Raw genomic sequence first — 20,126 nt, forward strand, 5'->3', positions numbered from 1 at the left:
CACTGTGGAATTGCTGACCACCCCAGCTCTACTGACCTTTAGATTTCTCACGATGTCATATCAGAGGTTTTTTCTTTTTTTCCCCCCAACCCTTTGGTTAAAGAATAAAGTAAGGCTTTTATTTAGAAAACAAGCTGAACACAAATCCTAATGTGTGTAAAACTTCCATGTTTACAGCTTCTGCCTATGCTCTGCCTAACTACAGTATCTTTCTTACCACAGTGATTGGCTCAAGAGTGAGCATGTGACCAGAGCTGGAGCAATTAGAATCCTTTCTTGGGATTTGTTTATACTAACTTAGAGTGTAGGTATTCACACTGGCATTCCCGGCATTGCAAACCCTGAGAGATAGAAGAAAAAGAATCTGGAAGGCCCAGGATTAGCTCCGGGTTTCCAGATTAGCTCTGGTTTCAAGTTCTTTTGGTTTGGTCAGCGATTTGAATAGCCTTCCAGTAATCTCCCCTCTCTCCACTTGTATATTCCAGTTTGAGTTGAGTAAGCTCATTTCCTTCCAAAATGTCTTCTGTATCATAAAGACCCTTGTTCATCTGGCCCTAATAAAATATCATTCTCAGGTAACAGAGTTGTTGTTAATGTTATTATTATTATTAAAACCCCTAATGATTTTCATAAAGTATTTATTATTTACTTTGGTGATGTTGGAGATCAAACCCAGGGTCCAGAGAAAGGTAGGCAAGCATTCTAGGAATAAATTATACCCCATGGCCTGGTGATCTTTTACTGTGAGCTTGTGAGGTAGACATTAATAGAACGTTGATATTACTTGGCAAGAACATTAGGGCTTAGAGATACAGCATGGTTTGCTTAAGACCAAGAAGCTATGAATTAGGAGAGCTGGCCACCAAATGCCTCTTCTCTTCAAGGTCCTTTGAGACCTTCCCACTGCCAGTATACACACAGGTGCTGTAGAGCGGGGCCCAAAATGGGTTTGAGCAGTGTCTGAACAAGGGACTATTCAGGGGGGAATCAGAGAGGGATAAAGACCAAACCCTTCTGCTCAAAATATTATTCAGAGCATCTTCAAGTCCAGGGAAAAGAAGAGTCACTCTCAGATGCTTTCTCTTCTTCTGGAACTATTTCTTGTTCTTATAATCAGGCTTGTAGTCGGCACTGTGATTCAACTATATGGGACAATTACAGTTTGAGGGGCTAATCTGTGAAGTAAATGTTTATAGCACAATTCTTTCAGGAGTCAGGATTATCTATGTTCTAATTCTTTTCATTATGTACTTATTTTATTATTTATTTCTGTGTCAGTACTGGGGCTTGAACTCAGAATTTGGGCACTGTCCCTTAGCTTTCTTGCTCTACCACTTGAGCCACACTTCTGCTTCTGTCTTGGAGCTAGGAGACTTACAGATTTTCCTGCTCAGGTTGGCTTTGAACCATGATTGGCCAATCTCAGCCTCCTGAGTAGTGAAGATTACAGGTGTTAGGCATTAGCACCTGGCCACTATTATTATTTATTTATTTATTTTTGGTCAGACGTGGGCTTGAACTCTGGGCCTGGACACTGTTCCCGAGCTCTTCAGCTCAAGGCTAGCACTCTACCTCTTGAGCCATAGTGCCACTTCCGGCTTTCTCTGTTTATGTGGTACTGAGGAATCAAACCCAGGGCTTCATGCATGCTAGGTAAGCACTCTACCACTAAGCCACATTCCCAGCCAAGATATATATATATATTTTTAGATAATAAAAAGTGTTTTTAAAAATAATGGTGGCAGCTGGGAGTATGGCTTAATGGTAGAGTGTTTGCCTAGCATGCATGAGGCCCTGGGTTTGATTCCTCTTCCTCAGTCCCACATAAACAAATAAAGCCTGAAGTGACACTGTGGCTCAAGCAAAAGAAGCTCAGGGACAGTGCTGAGGCTCTAAGTTCAAGCCCAGGTCTAGCAAAAAAAAAACAACAAAACAAAAACAAAAAAATTTATCTTCAAGTAGTTATACAAAGGGGTTTCAACTCACCCTGTCAGTTTATGAGTACAAAGCATCTTGATTAATATCACCTCTTCCCTCACTCTCCCTCATTTCTCCCAACCCAAAAGAGCCTCTCAAGTTCCATTTTTACATATGGGTATTGATTATTATGACTGTATTTGCCCATCTGTCTACTCCCTCTGCTTCCCTTGACCTTCCCCCCCACCCCCCCATCCTGGCAACTTCCTGGCATTCATTTTATTGAGCCTTGAGTTGTTCAAAGGAGTTATATCATTGGAATCCTCCCTGCACATACCATACTTTAATTTGTATGTATCTGCATGTAACCCTGTATATGCTAATAATTTAGATCTGACTTCCACATCCAGGCAGCTCTGTGTTGAGTGCCCTTGATGCTCTTGGACGCCACTCTGTGTTGGTGGAAGAGTGGTAAAACTGGAGTCTCAGAGAAGCCGGGAATGAGTGCCAGATGTGTTTGTCCACTGAGGCTTGTTAGGGTGTGGAGTAGGGGGAGCGATGTTGGTTCGGTAGGCATTCTACCCTCTCCGTGTCCCCAGAGGCTGTTCAGCCTGGCAAGACTTTCAGTCTCAACCTGCCCATGGTTCACAGCAGCTTTTTCCACCTTTTTCAGCACTCACACATTTTTTTTTTCACATCCAGGATTCAGCAGAAATCACGATCATCTTCCCTTTACTAGAAACGTCTCAGCTTCCACACCCTTTCCTTCCTAACAGAGGAGGTATTCCTTCATCAGAGATGACCCTCCACTGGTGAGAATAACCCTTCCCCTTTCACCTGCTCATCAGAATAATCAGTCCTTCCTTCTCCCTGGATTGTTTCTAACTCTGTGCAAACCTGCTATAGTGTCTCCCACATTCTAACAAACCCCTCTACACTCTAGCAAACTTTAAATTTAGATATAGTTACAAACAACAGAAAACTGAAAGTTAAGCAAGATGCATTTATTTCTCTCATATACAAAGTCAAGGGATCTGTAGCTTAGAGTAGATACAGCAACTCCCTAACTATTGGGAAACCACAATTATTCTAACTTGTTCCTTCTCAAAACATGACTTCTACCCCAGAGTTTATATGGCTATTGGAGCTCTAGCCATGTACCCGTGATTGCAGTAAGAGCAAGTAAGGGCTGAAGATAGCAAATTGCTTCCCTTTAAAGCCACTTTAAAATTTGCCTATAACTGTTATTGGCTATTGCTATTGGCTGGAACTTAGTCACATGATATAAGTAGCTCTAGGGGAAGCTAAGAAATTCGCCTGCATTCTGGGAAGCCATGTGGCCAGAGAGAATTAGACATCATGTTATGAAGAGGAAAGGAAGACAAGGTTATCAGGGCCACTTAACAATCTCCATCAATGCCTCTAGTGCCTGTTCCTGCCTGAGCTTTCATGCTCAAGGATAGTGCTTTACCACTTGAACCACTGCTCCATGTTTGAGGTTTTTGGTGGTTAACTGGAGATAAGAGTCACATGGACTTTCCTGCCTGCGCTATCTCTGATCTCAGTCCCTTGAGTAGCTAGACTTAAGAGTGAGCCATCCTGCATCTGGCTCAATCTCTCTTTTTTTCTTTCCTCTTTCTTTTTTCTTCCTCTCTCTCTCTCTCTCTCTCTCTCTCTCTCTCTCTCTCTCTTTCCCTTTAGGGCTTGATTGGAAAGCACTCTTAACACTTTTGCACGGGTCCCTGACCTGCTCAGAGAAAGGCTGTATTCATTCCCCTTAGTAAAACAACAACCAGAAGGGGCAGAACAATTCCCTGCAAGGTTTTCTTTCTTTCTCTCTCTCTCTTTTTAACATGAGACTTGCTGATGGCCTGTATGAGAGAATAGATGCCATGTTTTTGTAATAGATCCAAGTTTTGCGTCGCCCAACAGAGCAGAGCACCTGACCCCGAGCCCTCTTTGAGTTTAAGAAGCAGTAGGTGCCCACGGCTTCACTCCACAGGTAGGCAGGCCCGAGGCGGGGAGGCCGGCCTCGGCCTTGCTAGTCGGCGGCGTGGACAGTCCGTCCCGTACACCGGCCTCCCGCCACCGCCGGGGCAGAAAGGTGAGGAACAGATCTCAGCAGGCGATGCAAAGGAAGCTGGGGATTTTTAGCACCAACCTCGAAGGAGCGAGTCCTTCCCGCTTCGGGTTCGGTGGCGAAGAAACACAAATCACCATTCTACCGCCCCTTCTCCCGAGGACGATCTCCACCTCCGTCAGTCTCCGAGGTCCTCCATCTTCCACACAGCCATCTTCCCACTCCTGCGCCCACCTCTCGCCAATCCGCCCCCCCCCCCGCCCGGCCGCCCCACCCCGAGCACCCCCGAGCACCCCCGAGCACCCCCGAGGTCCGGGCCTCCTGCAGCTTCGCACGTCCCCGCCCGGCTCTCAGGGGCCAGGCCGCAGCCGGGTGCGCGCAGCGCGTCTCGGCGGAGCGATCACCCGGGCCACAAGTGCTTGGCAGGGGTCCAGGCTCCGCCCGCACGGCGCACCGACGCGCAGGACGCGGCTCCGGGCCGCTCCGGGCCGCAGGCACCTCCCCGCTGCGGGACAAAGGGGCGGGCCGGTGACCTGCGGGAGCGCCCACCGGGCTGGGCGGCGGGGAGGCGTGGCGAGCATGGAGGGCGTGGCTGACGGCGAGGTGGGCGTGGCGATACCCGGGGGCGTGGCGAGCGGGCGAGGGGCGGGGCCTGGCGCGTGGGGCCGCACGGACGGCGCAGGGAAGCGGCGCCCCTTCCTCCGCAGCCGCCCGGCGCCGCGCCCCCGGCCCCGCCCCTCCGCGCCCCGCCCCCGCCGCTCGGACGGCCTGAGTCGCGCCCTCCCGCCCCGCGCCGCCGAACTTGCTCTAACTTCCACGGCCGACGGGGCCGCGCCGGGTAAGTGGAGCCCCGAGCCCCGCTCCAGCGTCGGGCCTGCCCTTCTTCATTGTCTCAGGCCGAGTCCCCCGAGCGGCTTCCGGGGACCGGGCTGCTCCCGGGGTTCCCGCTCGGGCCCTCGCCGCCACCCACCCCGCCTTCCCGGGCTACCACACCCCGCTTGCCTGGGGGCGGCTCGGCGGGCGGCGCGGGCTTTGTTCGCCCGGATCGCCCGGCCGGGGTTGGAGGCCGCGGCCCGGACGCCCGGGCCCCGCTGAGCCGAGCCCCGGCGCGGGGCGGAGGAGCGAGGGGCGCGGCGGGCGCTCCGCAGCGGATCGCTCGGGGTTCGGTGCACACTGCGTCCCTCCCTGCATAGGGTGGGTGCCGCCGGGGCCCGCGGGCGGGGGCGGGGCGGGAGGGGCTGCCGCTCCGGGGCGCGACCCCGGGGAGTGGGGGGCTGCCTTCGGGCTGGGTCACCGACCTCCGGTCCTCGAACTCGGTCCCAGGCCGGGGAGGGCTGTCCCCGACCCCCACCGGGCCCCAAGTGCGCTCCGAGGCTGGTGCGCCCCGCGCTGGGGTCGGGCTGAGGCGGGTGCCGGTGGCGGTGGCGGTGGGCAGGCTCCGGTACGGCTCCTACGTGTTCGTCGTGACGGGTCTTGCTTGGATGGGAAGCCGAGCCCCACGACCCCTGACCCAGCCCAGGCCAGGGTTGGGGTTGTGGCGGTGGAGTTGGCTCAGCTTAGGTTGCTGTCTGCGCCTCCCCCCCCCCCCGGGCCTCCCCGCAGGGGTGGCAGTGAGGGGGGTAGGAAGCGTGTGTGTGTGTGTGTGTGTGTGTGTGTGTGTGTGTGTGTGTGTGTGTGTGACTGGTACACATGGGTCCCCCGGATCTCTCTAACCCATTTCTTGGGGGCGGTCCATACTTTAGGAGTCCTTGATCCCGGCTGTGCTGAGCCGTGCGTGATGATGATCGCTTCAGGGCTGTCCCCGAATGCTGGTGACTGGGCACGTGGAACTGTCCCCCACCCCCCCCAGGGAGTGCCTGACCCTGGATCAGGGCCTGTGCAGGCCTGGTCTCCGCAGATATCATCCTTGGGAGTCGATCTGCTGCCTGCCAAATTCTCAGAAATAGCCTTCACCCTGTCTGTCCCTTGAACTCCCAAGAAGAAGTTGGTGCCCGGGGAGCATTTGAGCTGCCCTTCCCAGTTTGTAAAAGGAAACCTAAGGTTCAAGTTCTGCCAGCTCAGTGGTTGGTTGGAAGCACCCTCCTGGGTTTTCCAGATCCTGCACCACAGCTCCCATATTTCTTGATAATCATTTTCTCAGCTATCCCCCAAGCTTAGTTAGGGTCCCACCGTCTCGCCTTGACTGTGAGGATTTCTTACTCCCTTTCCCCTTCCCCCCCTTTCTCCCCTCATTCCTCCTCTCCCCCTTTTCTCCCCTCCAGGGTCTCACTATGATAGAGTCAAGCTGGCCTGGGATTCAGGATCCCTTGTATCACTATGCTCAGGCTTATCTTGAGGATTTCTGTTGTCTGGGGGACAGGCCTTGGTAACCCAGGCTGTCAGATAGGTGTCCCCTTCCTTCTCTTTGTGTCACCGTTGGTTGTGCTTCCCTTCAGTTGAAGTCTTCTTTTTTGATAAATCCCTCTCTACCTGTCTGAACACTCCTGCTTGGACCACCTAATGTCATCTTCTCTCTACTTTGGGAAGCATTGTTGACAGCCTGCAAAGGGGGTGGGGGTGGGGTGGGGAGCAGGTACTGTTCCAAGGATCTCACTCTTAGATGAGCTGTGAGCTCTGAGAGGTCTCAGAACCTAGGCAGGACCTGTGTTGGGTGCTCAGTGGTGTTTGAGTTTCCTTTAGCACATCATCCAGGCCAACAGGAGTCAAAACCACTACTGTCGCTGGAGAGGCTACAGAAGGATATCCTGCCCAGAGAAGGACCCCCCTCTCTCCTGCCACCCCCAATGCCTCCTTTCCTAGCAGGGAAGTTGTGCTGGTCTCTTTGGGCTCCTCCCATGCTGTGTTTGGGAATGGAATATAGGCCACCTTGCAGGTTGTGGTGGTAATGAAGTAAGGAGCTAGGCTGCCAGGAAGCTTCTGGAACCATTTCTTTAGGCCCTCCACTCTGCTACCATGTGCTCAGATATTTCAACCTGCTTTGCTTCTGCTGAAGTAGAATTCATTTTGGCAGTGTCTACAAAGTGTTGTTGTGCCAGTCCTGGGAAAACCTTTGCTGATTGAAAGCCTAGTGAAGGTTATGGTCAGGCTTGTAGCAATTACATGGTAACAGCGAGTTAATTGAAAATACTAAGAGTATTTTCTGAAACTTACCCCAAGCATGATCCTAGTATTACTGATATTAACTTGTTTAATTCTTGAAGCAACCCACTGTGATTGATGTTAACTGCCCCCATTTGACAGTAATCTTCCTGTGGCCCAGAGAGGTTACAGAACAATTACTCATGGTCTGTCTTAGTATGAGTTGGATTTCCTCATTTCTAATTTAGAGAGTGCCTTTCTCCTGGAGGTGCTTAAAATTGATGAATATTCTGAACAAATGTACAGCAGAACTACTGAACCCTTTCAGTGCAGGTGCCTCAGAAATTGCCCTGCCCATATGGCACAGCCCGAACACAGCAGACATCCCTGAGTCTGCTTGTTGATTAGTGATGTAGCTTCTGTCCCCTTACAAGCAAGGGATAGGAGAGTCACTACCTGTGACTATCTGGAAAGATCAGGATTTGGTGAGGTAACAACAATCCTAAGAAGTAGAGGCTTCACTCTGCCTACCATCATGTTTGCTTTGTTACCCTCACTGTAGGATCCATGTTCAGGCACTGGACACAGAAAGCATGGTGAGTCCTACTTAGCTTCTTAAAAGTGTCTGTCCACAAAGTGGTATGTCATTGGCTGTTGTGACATGGCCAGACCTATCTACAAGGTGGGGAAGGGAAGAGGATCAGAAACATTTTATGAAGAGCATTAATGCCTACCACTTGTCTGCCACTCAGTTCTCCTTGGTGACTTCTTCCCCGTATATTGACACTTGTGTGCATCATTGCATGTTTCTGTGTCACCAGTGAAAGAAGCACTTCTTAAAGGTGCCATGTGAAAGGCAGAAGTATTATGGCAAAAAAGAATACATTTGGAGGGCTGGGAAGGTGGCTCAGTGGTAGAGTGCTTGCCTAGCATGCATGAAGCCCTGGGTTTGATTCCCCAGTACCACATAAACAGAAAAAGCAGGAAGTGGCGCTGTGGCTCAAGTGGTAGAATGCTAGCCTTGAGCAAAAGAAGCTCAGGGACAGTGCCCAGGCCCTGAGTTCAAGCTCCAGGTCTGGCAAAAAGAAAAAAGAAAAGAAAAAGAATACATTTGGGGGTGCTGGGTGCCTGTGGCACAGGCCTCTAATCCTAGCTACTCAGGAGGCTGAGATCTGAGGATAATGGTGTAAAGCCAACCCCGGGCAGGAAAGTCTGTGAGACTGTTAACTCCAATAAGCCACTCAGAAAACCGGAAGTGGTGCTGTGGCTCAAGTGGTGGACCACTTGCCTTGAGCTGAAGAGCTGAGAGACAGCGTTCAGGCTCAGAGTTCAAGCCCCATGACCGACACCTCCCTTTCTCCCCCAAAAGGATACATTTGGGGTAGGATGAGGTGGTCTGCAAGGACAGCTTGCTTCTCTGTCCTCTGCCCTTGAGCACATTACTTGAATTCATTAATTCATTTGTTCATTTGTGGTCCAGAAGAGTACTGATAAGTTCTAGGTTGGGTTTCTTCCTGAGCATGCTCAGGTCCCAGCCTGGAGCCAGGCACTTATACACAGGCCTGATGACCTCTGCTTCCTTCTACTAGTTCTTTGTAGCCTTTAGTGCTCAGAAGAGAGGCATGCTTCTTTAGCACACTGATCTGGCTTGTGAGCCCTTGCTTGGATGTCAAGTCACCTTTCCTAGCAGCCGGAGCAGCCAAGCCCTCCTCCTCCCTTCCTTTGTGGGACTCAGGCCGAACTTGCAAGCCTTAGAAAAAGGTGTGGAAAGGAATGGTGGACAAGACAGGACGTGGTGACTGGAGTTTGGATCCCACTGGAGAGTAGGACTGAGTATGAGGATGGCCTGAGTTGTGGGTTCTCTGGCCTGTAGAAAGTAGTAGACACCTCTTGCTTATTGCCTCTGTGTCCTTAGGCCACCACAGATGGATGTTAAAGAGCTAGCCACACCGTGATGTTTACTTTTGTGCTTTGTCCCCTCCTTGGTTTCTGGTGGTATCCAGAAGGGCCAGTAGACGCTGGTGGGGATGCGAAGACCTGGTTAATTCAGTATACTTCCCTCCGTTTCTAGAGCCTCTGTTTTCCCACCTGTGGAATGGAGGTGATAGTGGTTTTTAGCACCTTTTTGACTGGTCGTCAGTCCTTGGAGCTGTGTAGATCCGTGTTTTGAGAATCATTGGCCTAGGTGTTTTTGATTTGCTTTATCTTGCCTTCATCAGTGTTCTGTCTTTGAGTGTGAATTTGCGATGTGTTGAGTTTCATAGTCTCCCATCTATTTTTCCCTTATCGGCACATGGATTTGGTTCAGACCAAGCAAGTGGTGGTTCTGGTTCAGCACAGGACTAGCCAGAGGGCAACATTCAGTGCCTCTGCTCATTTAGCACAAAGATGGACAGCCTTGCTCGCAGGTGGATAGAGGGCAGGCCAGCTGTTGTAAAGTGAGCAGAATGCAGTCTGCCTTCCTGCCTTGAGTTGCTGAGAAGCAGAAGCACTCACAAGGCTGGGTTGGGAAGCAGCATCTGAAGCCCCTGAGTTGGTCTCAACACTCTGGTGTGGGATAGCTGTCATCTTTGTGGGAACCTTTCAGCAAAGGCTAATCAGCATCTGATTCTGGGAACCCCACTTCCTCTACCCTTTGGTCTTGTGGGGCAGGATTGGGTGGGTCTGAGCAGGGCTGTGGTTTTCTCTTAGAAGTCAGGCAGCTGGCCTGGTAATCAGCCTAAGTGGGTCTGGGCTGCCGGGAGTTGAAATGTTGATCTCTTGAGATCTGTTTTTTCCCCTTCTTTGAGCAGCCAGGTAAAAGGCCTAAATCATGTGTCTATCAGCTAGATAGCTGGAGGGGAACTGGCTCTTCCTTCCTTGGTGTCTCTCACCCTGTTTTGGGTGGTTGAGAGCCATGGCAGTGCCTTGAAGCAGCTGCTGTGATCCTAGTAGATGAGTTCCTGGTGCTCCTCAGACTCTGTTCCCTGGCACTTGACAGAACTGAGGTTGTGCTGTCTCGTGGGTGAGACTTGGGGAGGGGAGGGGACAGGGGGCTAGTGAACCTCCTCCCTGGGATTTTCCTGGATGTGTGTGCCAGCTGTTGGGCTGATGGTCTGTGGTGCTGTTTGCCTTCCATACTTGCCACTCTAAGGAGAGGCTGCAGTTGCCTCTAACCCCTGGCCTCCCCCATACTTGGAGAAGGCCAGCCCCCAACCATGTGTGTATGACACCCAGTGAGGGGCAGGAGTGATGGGTCCTTGAAGCTTTAGGGAACTCTGTATGGTTAAAGAAAAAAAAAAAACAAACAGGGGCTGGGAAGGTGGCTCAGTGGTAGAGCGCTTGCCTCTCATGCATGAGGCCCTGGGTTCGATTCCTCAGCACCACATAAGCAAAAAGGAAAAAAAAGCCGGAAGTGGCACTGTGGCTCAAGTGGTAGAGCGCTTAGCCTTGAGTGAAGAGCTGAGGGACAGTCCGCCCAGGCCCAGAGTTCAGGCCTCACGACCGGACCCCCCCCAAAAAAGAACAAAACAAAACAAAACTGCTCTAACCTGGCAAAACTATTGCAGTGAGATTTTTTTTAAATAGGAGAGAGTTTTTGAAGTTGGGTTCAACTTAAAAAAAAAAAAAAAGGAAAATGAGAACTTACAGCCAAGGAGCAGTGCACAGAGATTCTTGAAAATTTCTAAGAAGATAAGGAAATTTTTGCCAAATGGACCTAACAGGATTCTTGCTGAGGGCAGGCCAGGGATCAGATATTATCTGGGGGATGGTAGTAGAAAGATAATTTGAGTAGATAGGAGGATGCACTTAGTGGAATTCTTGCTGAATTGCGGTTTTATAAGGATAGAGGCAGAAGCCCAAGGTCAGAGAGCTCAGATCACTTGATAGGTTTAGTAAGGACAAGATTTATTTCCCACCCCCACACCCCTTTTTTTTCCCCCTATACCAGCACTGGGCTTGGACTCAGGGCTTGGGGACTGTTCCCTTAGCTTTTCTGCTCAAGGCCAGCACTCTACCACTTGAGCTATACCTCCATTTCCAGCTTTTTACTGGTTAATTGGAGATAAGAGTCTCATGAGCTATTCTGCCTGGGCTGGCTTCAAATCAGGATTCTTACATCTCAGTCTCCTGGAGTAGCTAGATTACAGGTGTGAACCACTGGTGTCTGATTCTGTGTTCAATCTTGCCCATGGTTCTTGCATTTGACTGACCCCAAGATCACTCACACTTGTTTCTCAAGAGTGTTTCTCCTGCTGATGCTCCTCTACCTGCTTCTTTGCCATAGTTGTTTTGGCTTCTGAACTAAGGGGTTCCTTGTTTTCAGAAACCATAGTTCTTCTGTTTCCAGTTCTTCGGTTCTCTTGGCTCTCTTCCTGTCCATCTTTTGGGCTTCCCTATGTGCGTGGGACATAATGTAGACCTGTGCCTCCTGTCCCTGCGGCTCCCTGCCTCTGTGCCCCCATTGCTGATCTCTTAGCTGTCAACCATGCTCCTCTGGACAGCTCTACCAGCCTGACCTCTGAAGACCTCTGAATGGAGTCCCTCCCTTGTGTTGCTTTCCTAGTTCCTGGCAAACCAGTCTGACAACTTTGCAATCTTAGCTGGGTCTAGGGAGGTGCTGTGGAGTGATGTCCTCCCTCCCTCCCTCCTTCCCTCCCTTCTTCTACTTTCCCTCCTTCCCTCCCTCCTCTGGACTACATGTTCCTGTACTACACATTCCTGGGTCTTTCTTGTGGGAGCTGCTGGGGATTCTGCCCATGGGATCACCAGCTTTGTCCTCTGTCTGAACCCTTTGGATCTCTGTCTCCAGCCAATCTCCATCTTCCTTCTCCAGAGTGAAACTCCTCTTGGCTTTTTGCTTGCTCCTCCTGTCAAGTACTCACCAGTTTCCCTGGCACAGATGACCTGTTTGGTTTGTTTCCTCCTGGGGATGCTCTCCCTCAAACAGCCAGCTTTGTCGGAAGCAGGCTGCCTGTGGTTATAAGGAAAGCTGGTTGGAACCTACTCAGCTTCCTGAGGTCCTGAAGCCTGTGTCCACCCTTGCTGGAGAAGAATAGTGATGACGGCCCTGACCTCTGCAGCCATTCTGCCTCCCAGTCATTGTCTCTTGCTGTCTATCTGCTTCCTGTGACATACCAGTAATGGTGTAAACAGGATAAGTGCTTTTTTTTTTTTAATGCCTGTATTGGGGCTTGAACTCAGGGCCTAGGTGCTGCCCCTTTAGCTTCATTCATCAAAGCCAGTGCTCTACCATTTGAGCCATAACTCTACTTCCAGCTTTTTACTGATTAATTGGAGATAAGAGTCTCACTGACTTTTCTGCCCAGGATGGCTTCAAACTGCAATCATTCAGCTCAGCCTCCTGAGTGGCTAGGATTACAGGTGTGAGCCACAGGTGCTTGGTAAACAGGGCAAGGTTTTAGGTGGGGACATAGAAGGAAAAAGAGTGATAATGGTGGGCATTCATTCGTGAAGGTTCTGGAGTGCTGAGAATATGAAAGGAGGTGGCAGGTACCCATGTACTGGGGTGAATGCCCATTTCTCTGCAGAGCCAGCCTGGCTTCAGGCAGCCCGGTAGCTCCCCATTTGGAAGTCTGATGAGGGCATGGTTTGGCTCAGTGCCTCCTTGGGGAGGGAACCCTGGAAAGAAGCTGGTCTTGGTTTAATGGAGGGTTGTGGGTCCAGGTAAAACCTGCTGAGGGGCTTGCCCTGAGCCCACTAAGGGGGCAAGAACTTGTTCTCTGCAGCTGGAGTGGGAGGACTCCAAGTGTTGGTGTGGTTCTGCTTGCTGTGAGATCGAGATTGTACTCAGTAACTTGAGGGTTACTTAGAGAACATCTGGCAGTGATCAGCAAACATTTTGGAGAGAAGCGAAGTGCACCTTCTTTTCATGACCTTCTTTCTCTGTGGCCTGGGCCGGCTTTGAACTTGAGGCAGTCATCAAATTGTGCTTGCTGTGTTGCCCCAGGGGTAAATGTGGGGGAGCTCCATGCAGTGCCCTGCTCCTGGACTACTCCTTGCCTTCCAGGTCTTGGTCTCTCTCTTAGTGTTGTGGCCAATCAGGACTCTAATGGTCATCCCCTGGGCAGCAGGAGAGCCTAGGATGGTTCTTCTATTGTTCCTGAGGGGCAGAATCACTGGGAGGAGGAAATGCATCAGGCTTGTGAGTGCAGAGTATTTATTGACACACCCTTTAAAGGGGGCTTTTAAACAACATATGTATCCTTTTAGCAAAGAATAAATATATAAATGCATTTGTCTCACAACTCTGTTCTGCACCTTCCATTTCCCTGAAAGGTACAAGGAATTTTGTGGCTAAGAGGCTGGGGTTTTGAGCTGCGATTTTGGGAGAAACTGTTTTTAGCCTGTTCTTGGAGTTGGGCCAGGCCCAGAAATCTGTTGAAATAGCTTTCTTTAGCTGTTGAAATGGGGATGGGTCCATCGCACAAGGACTTGGAGCCTCGTTGGTGATTGCAGAGGCTCCAGGAGAAAGGTCTCGCTGGAAGCCTGAGGTCCAGCCTCCCTGTGGCTATTTGCCTGGGCCAAGGGTTCTATAGATGAGTAGTTGTAGTCCCCTTTCTGCCTTTGTCAGAATCTTCTTGCTCGTGGGGAAACTTTCTATTTTGGGCCTTGGGGGTAGAATTGTAATCAGGAAGTTCTCTGAGTTGCTTCCTGTTCAGGTAATCCCTCCCTCTCCCCCATTTATTATTCCTCCCCTTCTTTTCTTCCCCCAGCTGATTGTTCTAAGGAGATAACAGGAGCTGCCTACAGAGCCACCAGTAAAGTGTTTTGAGATGGGGTCTTCTGTAGCCCAAGAGGGCCTGTTTTGCTGTCCTGCCTAAATTGCCAGGATTACATGTGTGGACCATCCATGCCTGGTGCTGGCAAAATATTTTGCATCTCTAAGTCACACATCTTAGATGTTAAAAATAGGTTTAGCTTCTTTTATTGTTCAAAAATATATACATGACCAAAAACAAAACAAAACAAAACAAAACCACAGAACAAAAATACGGTGAAAATTCCTATTTCTGTCCTGACCCTTTCAGTTGCATTCCCCTGGGACCTCGGTCCCCAGCTGGTTGGTGCAGCCTTGAGTGTGTCTGGACTCCTTTAGCTTAGTCCCATCGTGGTGTACTGTGTGTGCTGCACTCAGCAAGTTTCACTCCAAAAAAAGTCTCCGGGAGTCACTCCACTTCAACATGCATGGTCCTGGTGCTGAATGGTGAGCCCTAACTCACTTTGCCAGTTCCCTCACTGTGCACACTGAGGTCCCTTTTTAGTATTTCCCTTCAACAAGCCAAGTTGCAGATGGCCATGCTGTTATAGCTGAGATGCTTCTATCAGGAGAGAAACCCAGCTGTTTTGGTTTCAAGAGGTTAGGATGGAAGTTTCTGAGGTTTTCTCCGGCAAAGGGCTATTTCAGCTCAACTAGAATTGGGAGGGGGATATGTGCTGGTTCCCGCCCTGCTCTGTCTGGTCAGTGTCCTGTGGGTCCATGAGGCCTGTGTACCCAGAAGTATGACAGAACAGGGTGAGGTGAGGTACCCGCTGTGGAGAGAAGTGGCATCTCACTGTGGCTCTGGGCTGCCCAGGAGTTCACAGGATCTGTGGTGTGAAGCCGATTCCAGGGTTGGTGTGACGCTCTTGGCTTCCTGCCATGGCCTCAGTGGATCCTCTGCTGGTTGGTTCCCACCCCCCCCTCCCCTTCCAGTTCGGCTTGCTTTGAAGCCAGGCTTGGCTGACATGATGTGATTGTTGTACAAGCCTGGGTAAGAGGCACCTGGGTAAATGCTAGATGGCTTTTCGGTTTTGACTTGGCACTTCCTTTCTGAGCAGAAGCAGGGGTCAGAGCAGACTTGCTAAACCCATCGGGGAGGTGGGACTGTGAGAGAGGGCGTGTGTGTATGTGTGTGTGTGTGTGTGTGTGTGTGTGTGTGTGTGCGCGTGTGCGCGCGCCAGCTCCTCGGTGCGTGTGTGTATGTGTGTGTATGTGTGTGTGTGTGCCAGCTCCTCGGTGCTTAGAGCTAGCTCTTTGGCTGTTTCCCTGTCCCTGTAGCCTCTGTGTGTCTCTGAAGACCACAGCCATCCGTTGTGTGGCTCTGGCCACCCCACGCGAGGGCAGAAGCGGAAGTGGAGATTTCAAGACTGGCTGGCAGATTACCCCCTTCCCCCCATTCGACCCTGGCCCCCCTGCCTTCACCCTCATGCCAAGAAGTGTTCACCACACTGCAGTCACATGCAGTCCCCATGAGACCTCCAGAGCTTCCCATGCCCGCGGGCTCTGTTGTCCAGGATCTGGCCCTGGGTAGTACAGAGGTTTCTATTGTGCCCGGGTGGCAGCTAGGCCTGACCTGTGTGGCTGAGGAGGTGGGGCCTGAGGACTGACAGTGGAGCTATTCACGGGCTCTGCCCTGGTTTCCTGCTGCCTCTCATTGTGGATTTTGGGGGGTGGGGTCAGGAGGAGGGCGTGGCCAGGGCTGCTATTGTTGTTGGCTGTGGGAGCCCATTGTGTTTGTAAGGTCCCTTGCAGGCTGCGGGGAGCCTCTCCCCGGCTTTTTCCGCACTTCAGACTCAGGGTTCTGCCCTTGCCCTGCCCCCTCTTTATGCCCCCCCTGCTCCCAGGGCCAGGGGAGCCCTGCCTTTTGTGGGCACCTTTCTCCAGATCCCCTTCTGCTCTCAAGTCCTACGCTGTTCCTGGAGCCCCCTGGGTAAGAGCCTGGAGCAGCTGAGGCAGGGCATTCTGACTGCTGGGCTTGTCAGCTGCTTGCCCACGCCTTGGGAAGCCTGTTCTGCCCAGCCCTCTCGGCCCAGCTGCGCCTTTGGGTGGGGGCCAGGCCCGTGCCTGGGTTGCTGTCAGTCTTGTAGCCCCCCTCCACCTTCCTTTGTGCTCACCCGTGTCCCTCCTCCGTTCTTGAGCACTCAGCTGCAGAAAAGCCTGCTTGCTGGCAGCTCAGCCAGCAGCCACCCTCGCTGCCTGAGCCCCAGCCATTTTCCTTTGTTCTGCCATCTCTGGGCTCTTGAATTGAAAGCGAGCAGCAGGCAGTGGGTAGAGGACAGAAACCCTCATGACACTGGCCAGTGGCTTGGCTGCACCTGGTTTCTCTTCTGTATGTCCACCGACCAGCGAAGCTGAGGTTTCCCTTTGTTTAGAATCACTCAGAGAGTTTAGCATCATCAGATATTGAGCTGACAGTGAGAAGTGGGAGATCACCCGCTTTTGGCTACTTGGGGGCAAGGCGTAGGGGAAAGAGAGGGAATTAGCCACTTGGTTCTAAGAAAAAAAGCAGTGGACACACAGTGATGCCAACGAAGTCTAGAAAGAGCTCAGCCATCGGTGGAAGACTGGTGGTGAAATCATTTCTCTTTATTTTGGTCTCTGTTGTTTTGAAGATTCTTATCTGAAGTGCATAAGCCCTGGCCCCTTCACAGCCAAAGGTTTCTCTTGTTTCCTCGCCCAGCTGCTGGTGGGCATCAGGTGCACTCCTCCAGGGAGGCCACAGTCAGGGCTTTCATGCACATCTGGGGGTGCTTGCTTCTGAACTCATTCTGTCTCTTGGGCTCTAAACCACATCATAATCTCTAAGAGACCAGGCTTTGAAAGAGTTGTTTTTGTCTAGAAGACTTTAGTTTACCCTTTCCAGACCGATCTGTTTTGATCAACTTGGCTGACTCTATCAGCCAAGTGTTGGAAGTCTCAGCCCCACAAAACATTGTACCTTGGGATGTTTTCATGTCAGTCAAGATTGTAGTATCTACCACTCAAAGCAGAAAGGGCTAGACTTCCTTGTTCTTGCTGTTGTTTAGTGATGTTACTAGGGCTTGAACTCAGAGCCTAGTGTGTTTCCTTGGCCTTTTTGCTCAAAGCTAGTGCACTACCACTTGAGCCACAGCTTTACTTCCTGAAGTTTATTTTATTTGCACCCAAACAAGAGAGGGAGAGGTCATGATCCAGGACCATGGTGTTCAGGAAAAAGCACTGGGAGGTAGAGGCTGGGTTTGAACCCATCCTGGCCATGCACTTCTCACTGGGTGACTTTGGCAGTTCACTTCCCTACATGAAGGGACTTGGGGAAGGTTTTTGTGACCACACTAATTCTATGAATTTAACTCCAAAAGGGTTTGGCACTACTTTAAGCCTCTCGCCAACTTTGGAACTTTTGGAAGAAAATACCATAATACTATCAGGTGGGATGAACAGAGGGCTCCCATCTCCTGGCCGTTTCCTACCCCAGTTGCTGAGGGGTAGTGATGACCCTGTTAATCAGTGTCTGGTTCTTCCCTGGAAGCGCACTGCCCTGAACCCAGACATACCACATGTTTTCAAGGGCTATGAGGATTATCAGCTCAGAAGCCATACATAGATTTCCACTTGACTCTTTCTTGGAAATGCCACCTTATTATTGTTTATTGGGGCAGTCTCTCTTGGGAAGTTGTACTTGAGGAGAGGGAAGTGAAATTTTTGATTTACCTCCCATCAAGGGAAGCTGGGCTGAAACTTGTTCACCAACTCTGGAAAGCAGTATGGAGATTCCTCAAAAAACTAAATATAGAACTACTACCCTATGATCCAGCAATCCCACTCTTGGGCATTTATTCAAAGGATTACCAATCAGGATATAGTAAAGCCACCTGTACAATCATGTTCATTGCCATATTATTCACCATAGCCAGGGTATGGAAACAGCCCAGATGCTTCTCAATGGATGAATGGATCAAGAAAATATGGTATATGTACACAATAGAATTTTACTCATTTTTTAATTTTTTAACTTAATTTAATTTTTTTTTATCGGTTGTGGGGCTTGAACTCTGGGCTTGAGAGCTCTACTGCTTGAGCCACAGCGCCACTTCCGGTTTTCTATTGGTTTATTGGAGATAAGAGTCTTACAGACTTTCCTGCCCAGGCTGGCTTTGAACCATGATGCTCAGATCTCAACCTCCTGAGTAGCTAGGATTACAGGCGTGAGCCACCGGCGCCTGGCTACTCATTTATTATGAAGAATGATATTACATCATTTGCAAAGAAATGGGTAGAACTCAAAATTATGGTAAGTGAAGTAAGTCAGGCCCAGAGAAACAAATAGCACATTTTCTCTCATATGTGGAACATAGATCTAATTTATAAATATCCTGGTAAACACATACAGGGTTTTATGCAAGTGTTCACAAATGTATTCGCCAGAGTATGGTATTTGCAGGGGAGAAATCAAAGTGTGCAATTCCTTAGAAAAACTAACAGTCCAAACGAAATGAATACCAGGAAAGTGGCACTTAAAAAGGTGCGTGGGGGAGGTCAAGGGGAAAGGGAGTAAAGAATGAAGGAGGGGATAGAAAGCAGAATATTCTGTATTGAGAATATCCAGTGCATATCCTATAAATTAAACTGGGGGAGGGGTGGTTTGGGAGGCATGGGGGAGAATCATGAAAGGACTGATGCATTGTACTTGTAAACTGATTTGTTGAATGCTAACCTCTTTGTACAACTTCTTAAAGGTGATACAAATAGAAAAGAAAGAAAAAAAGGTAGCGATAACCTCTGTATGTAAATATTCCCTTTTTTCTTAGTGCCTTGTGTAGATTTTAATTTTGTCCCTGTTTTGTTAACAGGTTCCAGGAAGTAAAATGTTTTTTGCCTCATGCCCTTTTAGGGTGTTGTTCTCACTCTTTCTCTGCCCTTCCATGCCTTCTCTCCATCCCCTGGGCCCTCTGCCCTGCCTGCTGGACCCCACCTCCTCCCAGAGCCTGCTCCTGTTTCCTCCCATTGTCAGGGTGGGGCATGGGGCAGCCAGAGTCGCTGCTCCTGCCTGTGTTTCTGCCCCACATCACTGGAAGAAGGCCAAGGGCTACATCATTTGGTAGGAGCAGCTTTCACAGCTGTGAAGGGGAATAAAGATATCCCATCAGGGTTAGGCTAGGGAGTGTGGCTCAGTGGTATGGCTTTTGACCCCTATGCAGGAGTCCTTGGATTCCATCCCCATCACTGCAAAAACAAACAAATCCACTGGAAAGTAGATTGTGTCCCACTTATCTACATTGGGGCACAGTAAGGATGTACGTCCCATAATGGTGGCTTTCCTTCTTTGCTTTGGTGGTGTGGCTTGTTCTTGGCAGGCACCTGCCATGCTTACTGTATAAAGTGCTGCCCCAGGCCTGGTTGATGGCAGCATTACCATCACCAGACTCTTGGTGGGAGTAGGGTGGGGGTAGGGTAGGCTTACCCCAAATCAGCGGGATCAGGATCTGTGTTTAACAAGACTCCCAGAAGCATGGGCCCATACACCTGCCCACTGACTCCAATACTGTTTCTAATCTGTCTGGTGGATTTGTAGTCTACCCTCATACCTTCCTTACAGTTGTGAAGCAGGTCTGGAGCTCCATAGCTCTGCTCTGTGGCCCTTTGCCTCTGCTGTGCAGATCTCCCATTTGCTGGGAGTGTCCTGGAGGTGGAGCTGGGCCTCAAAAGCCCTGTTGGCTGTGGCCAGGTGTCTTTGGGGTTAACTGGAGCCTCCCTGGGCCATTTGGTGTTACTCACCCTATCCCATCCGTCCCCCCTTAGTATGTTCCAGAGGAAGGCCAGGCAGAATTGAGTTGAAGGTGTGGTGTGTATATCAAAACACTCCGTATAAAGATGTTTTGGTGTGTGTTGACGTTCAAATAAATAGTTCAGTGTAAATTTACATTTTGTAGTTAAAACAGCAGAACAGAGTTTTGAGGTGGCTTATCTGATGGCACTAGCAGGGCTGGTCTAGCCCCTACATTCTGGTAAAGGGCTACTGGGGAGGCTGGCTCCCCTGCCCAGCATTTGGAGCCTGGTACTCTTACTGTTTTGTTTTTGAGGTGGTGGTTGGGGAGGATGGAGGTTGATGTGCTAATCCTCTCATGACTCTCTTGTCTCCTGCTGCCAGTTTCTCACCACTGCTTTGCAATTTTTTTTAATCTTTCATATTCTTTTCTCATTGGATATTCTTGAACACTTTGTTTTATTTTTCTCCACTAGGCCTCACTGTTTTAAGCTTTTTTGTTTTATGTATATATATGCGTGTATGTGTGTGTTTATATACACACA

At 50.2% G+C, this 20,126-nt stretch overlaps 1 protein-coding gene across 1 annotated transcript in view; it reads left to right on the top strand.

The window, feature by feature from the left end:
- The first annotated feature begins 4,754 nt into the window (after nt 1–4,754).
- Nucleotides 4,755–20,126, top strand: part of Tspan14 (tetraspanin 14) — a 52,828-nt gene continuing 37,456 nt past the window's right edge. Inside the window, exon 1 of the mRNA XM_070020730.1 lies at nt 4,755–4,835. The gene's annotated coding sequence lies outside the window, so the exon portion shown is untranslated. The remainder of the gene's footprint in view (nt 4,836–20,126) is intronic.

Source organism: Dipodomys merriami, unplaced genomic scaffold (genome assembly GCF_024711535.1).
Source record: "Dipodomys merriami isolate MVZ:Mamm:240054 unplaced genomic scaffold, mDipMer1.0.p SCAF_14, whole genome shotgun sequence".
Classification (NCBI taxonomy): Eukaryota; Metazoa; Chordata; class Mammalia; order Rodentia; family Heteromyidae; genus Dipodomys; species Dipodomys merriami.